Source organism: Mastomys coucha, unplaced genomic scaffold (assembly GCF_008632895.1).
Source record: "Mastomys coucha isolate ucsf_1 unplaced genomic scaffold, UCSF_Mcou_1 pScaffold9, whole genome shotgun sequence".
Classification (NCBI taxonomy): Eukaryota; Metazoa; Chordata; class Mammalia; order Rodentia; family Muridae; genus Mastomys; species Mastomys coucha.
This window is the reverse complement of record NW_022196915.1, coordinates 15,160,484-15,165,482: the sequence shown is the minus strand read 5'-3', so window position 1 is coordinate 15,165,482 and position 4,999 is coordinate 15,160,484. Positions and strand designations below refer to the sequence as shown.

Below are 4,999 nucleotides of genomic sequence, written 5' to 3'. Positions count from 1 at the left end.
GCTGCACCACTCCTGCGTGTATCTGTAAAGAAGCACAGAGGCATATGCACACCCATTTCTTTTTGTCGTTGCTGTTGTTGTTCTTGTATGATTCACAATAGCTGGGAAATGGGGCAAGTCTAGATGTCCACCAGCAGAGGAATGGATGAGAAATGTGGGGGACATGTACACAATGGAATTGTCTTTGGACCTAGAGAATAATCAAGTCATGATATTTGCAGGAGAAAATTAAAAATGATTATCCTCTGGGAATAGTCCAAACTCAGCAAGACAAATACTGCACACTTCCTTTCATGTGTGAAGCCTAGATTTTAATGTGCATTTCTGTTTACACCTGTGTGAGGGGGTTAGTAGATGATAAAAGTAGAAAAGGGGGCCATAAAATGGAAAAGGTGTCTTAAGGGAGGAGAATATAGTAGTAGAATACACATGTTATAAAGGAGAAGAGAGCCTGTTAGGAGAAGAACCAATAAGAAGTGAGTGAGGCTTGAGGGAGGGAACTGGGGTAGGGATGAGTGAGAACTCAGTATAAAGGCAACATGCCAGAATGGAGCCCATCACTTGGGCATGCTAACTTTAAAAAGTAATTTTAAAGGACACTAGAAAAAAGAGAAACGAGTGCCTCTTACTCCTTGGACTTTGGGCAATATTTATTTCTCTTCTCTCTACTTGGCTAATTAAAAATATATAAAATTGTACAGGTTATAATTACTGAATACACATTATTTTTAAGATGTATATAGAATAATTTCCAGGACAAACAGTTCTGAGAAATCAGAGAATTTCAAATGTGAAATTAGACTAGTAATCAAGGAAATAAAAATAATGGGGGTATTTCCAAATGCTTAGAAATTATGCAACACTCTTCTATGAAATCTCCAGGTTGAAGTCACCAGATTGAAGACTGGAAAATATTTTGAATTAAACAAAAATATAAATATTATATGTCAAAATATGTTTTAGGCAGCTCAAGTAATGTGCAGACCCAAACATAGAGCTTTAAGCATAGAGAATGAAAACAAATTCTGGATGCTTCTATCTCAATAAACTGCAAGTGTGTTGACAAAGTTAGTACACAACAAGAAAAGAGAGAACACAGCACAGGCTAATGCCAAAGCAAAGAAAGAAGAGACAGGGACACTAGGAGGAAACATCTAATGAAGTCAAAGATAGATTGGTTTAAGATGACTAAGGAAGGTAGAAAGGGAGGAAGGAAGGGAGAGAGGGAGGGAGGGCCAGGAGCAAAGGGCATAGTTTTGGGAATGGGGGCTGGGAGGAGTCACCAGGGTCAGGATATAAAAGCTTACTTACCCCATGGCAACTCACACAGACATTAAAAATATTATAATGGGCTGTTTTGGATAACTTTTTACCAATAAATTCAACAACTTAGATGAAACAGATAAATCCCTTGTAAAATACAAGTTTTCCAAACTATCACAAAAGTAAATAAGAAATCTGTTAAAGAAACACAGCTTTTAATTTAAAAAATCTTCCTACACAGAAAATTCTGGCCCAGATGGTTTCATGAGTCCTGTGTTTCAAATGTTCAAAAAGAAATAACATCTATCTTATATAACATAAGCTCGGGGGGTTGAAGAAAGAAAACTTTTTTTAGCTCACTTTATGAGGTCACAATAACCCTAGCACCAAAACATCAGAAAACCATTACAAGAAAAGAAAACTACAGGCTGAGCTCTCTCATAAACACAAAGATAATAATATTGGCCACTAAGCACATTTCTCTTAAGCTAGACGCTTGTTTCAATCTGTTTTGTTGAATTGATCTGACTTGTAAGAGACCCGAAACATCTTTGATGGCTCAAAGAAAGGATTCAAGAACATTCAAGAATGGCAGGTTTTCTTCAAAGTTTTGAATTAAAGATGCCTATTCTGGGTCTGATGCTTCCAAGGAATATATTTTCATCCCTAGAAGGAAAATCACTAGGACTCTTTTCTTGGATGAAACCCATATTTTTGTCCACAATGCAGAGAATAAAATGATCTCAGCCCAAATTGCTTCACACCATCTGCATAAAGAGTATCTGTTGACACAACAGATAATGGCAGAGCATTCCTTATTGTAGGGGGATGAGTTGCAATGAAAATACACAGTCACATATTAGGACACATTTATATACAAGAGATGTGTGTAATTACTTGGCACCACATCTTCATGACAAACAATGACTTTATTAGACAACCCACAGCAATGTCCCATCTCCAGTTATTCTCATATAATGGACTGTTGGATCAAGAGATAGTAGTCCAATGTTATCTTTCATGTTCACTCTTTCAAATATTTTCATGTGCTATTATATTAGTCTCAACACTCCTTAAGTGTGTCTACCTGGTGTGGCTATGTTGGCACATGCACCAGTCAGGCAAAACTACCAGGAACCTAGAGAATAGCCTGGTTATTGTCCTAAGTTGACCAAACATTTTAAATGTAAGAACCAGCTAGAAATGCAAGATCTCTAAGCCAGACCCATTACATTAGAATATGATCAGAAATACAGAAATTGGAGCTTTAGTCTGCTCTTCTGGGTGGTAGGTGTCCACTAAAAACTGAGAGTCATTGAGGATCAATGTTACCCCTCCTCGTGCCACACCCCATTGTATCTTATAACATGTATGCCATATGTGTACCCCAGATGGAATACCTCCCCTAAGACATAAATACCTAAGAAACAAAGAAAAGTTATAAAAAGAGAAAATATTTCCATAATCTGAGATCTTTAATGATAGAAAGTCAATGTCTGTTGTTGAGTTTTGGCTGTGTATATAGATAAAGTTGGATGGGCTTGGATCTAATTTGTAGATACCTCAGCATTAGCAATCCACTTCTCACCAAAGAACTCTTACAACAATATAAGTGGTTGGTGGTGATGTACCATGCCCCCACTACACTGTGCTAAGGAGCAATGGGAAATATCTTTAAAAGGATGAGCTCTTATACCTGGATATGAAGCCTGCCCCTCCCTTTAGCCACAAGGCCTTGGGTATCAGTCTTCTTGTGCTTGATTTATTCAGACGACCTTTTATTTCATGGGCTTGGAAGAATTAAGTGGAATATATATACATATATATATATATATATATATATATATGTATATATATATATATATATTATATATATATAATGCATGTATGTTTGTGGATGAATGGAATGAATGAAACACATTCTTATGAAGCATATTCCTAGGGTAGGGCTTAGAATTCAGTAACCTCTCAATAAATGTTAGCAATTGTCATTATTAGCTTTTATACTACGAGGCTAGCAAAAGTAGCCTATTCATAAGTTTCATCACTGAAGGGTTCAATCAAATTGAATCCATGTAATAACAAGAGACAGAAACTCTATCCTAGTTTAGGCAAGAGGGGGTGGGGATGGAATTACTAGTTTGTTTAACCAAATTATGGAAATGGTAGCTTGACTCAGTGTAAGGTTAGAGGATCCTAACATGCCCAGGACACTCTGTGGTTCTTCTTTCTTAATCACTTCATGTTTTATAAAATCATTAGACATTTCATACATGTATACAATTAAATATTATTATATTCAACCTCAATTCCTCCCTTTAGCCATGTATCCTTGTACTATGTTCTCCCTCCTTCTCCTCCTCCTCCTCCTCCTCCTCCTCCTCCTCCTCCTCCTCTTTGTCATCAGCATAGTTATCACTGCCATACAATTCTCTGATCCAAATATGTGCATGGATGCAGAACATCCAATAGAGCACGGGAATCCTACTTCCAGGAACACCCTTAAGAAGGAATGATCTTCCTTCTCTGTTCTGGTTAGCTTTAATTGTCAGCTTGCCACAGCCTAGACTAGTTTGAGAGGAAAAGCTTGATTGAAAAGTTGCCTGGATCAGATTGGCCTGTGGACATACCTACGAAGGATTATCTTAATATTACTAGATGTAGACTGGCCCAGTCCACTGTGGGTGGTCTCAATCCTGGGCAGACAATGTTACACTGTATAAGAAAGCTGGCTAATCATGAGCCTGTGAGTGAGCCAGCAAGCAGCAACCATCCATAGATTCTGCTTCAAGTTACTACTTGAGTTCCTGCCCTGAGTTCCCTTTAATGACCTGAAAGTGTAAGGCAAATTGATCCTCTCCTTCCCTAAGTTGTTTCCTGTTAAAGTATATTATCACAGCAATGAAAAGGAAACCAGAACATTCCACCAGTGTCTATCAACTGCCAATAGCAACTCAGTCAGGGGTGTGTCCTAGAGAGTAACTCTCAATCTATACCCAAATTTTGGCTGCCTTGACCTTCTTTGGGTCTCCCAGAGATAACCACAGCTGTTGTGAACTTACCTTCATTCTCTTGTACAACTAGACCACCTTCTTTCATGGGGCATGGGACACTGTCACCATGTGTTTCTATGTTTACAGTCTTTGTGATGAGAGATGCTCCAATTAAAACATTCAAAGGGAAGTGCTGCCCTTTGTGAGCCCCTGCCTTTCTTGGGACAGATTTAGCTGACAGGAAGTTGCTGACACCCATCCTGTCCTGTCTCCCAACCCATTGTTCAAGCCATCAGGGGTCTCCACCTAGACTTTTGCTGAGAACCCTTGATGATAACCCTGGACAGTCTTCCCAAGCCATCTGACCCAGGAGAAGTAGCCAACCATGTATTCGTTTCCTGTTGTTACTGTCTCTCTGAGCATTTCACAATCTGGGACTTAATGAGTGTCCCATCTTTCATGGTTTTGGTTGAGTTTGACCTTAGGCTAAAAACAGGACATGTATTTATCTTACCTGACAAAGTAGCCATGACTAAAAGGCTGAGAGCACTTGAGTACTGTACTCTCTCACACCTCCATCATGGGGCTGTAATTATAATTTAACTGTCTTAGTCTAACTTAAGGTGAGGAAAAGGTATATTAAGTTTGCACACATGTTATTTGCCTGCCTCTACCCACAGCCCTTACACATTTCATATGCAGTCACCTTTTATGGGAGGTATGTGTGTGTGTGTGTGTGTGTG

The 4,999-nt window shown here is 38.7% G+C and overlaps 1 pseudogene; it reads right to left on the bottom strand.

Moving 5' to 3' along the window:
• Positions 1-4,999, bottom strand: part of LOC116085167 — a 52,809-nt pseudogene that overhangs the window by 45,282 nt on the left and 2,528 nt on the right.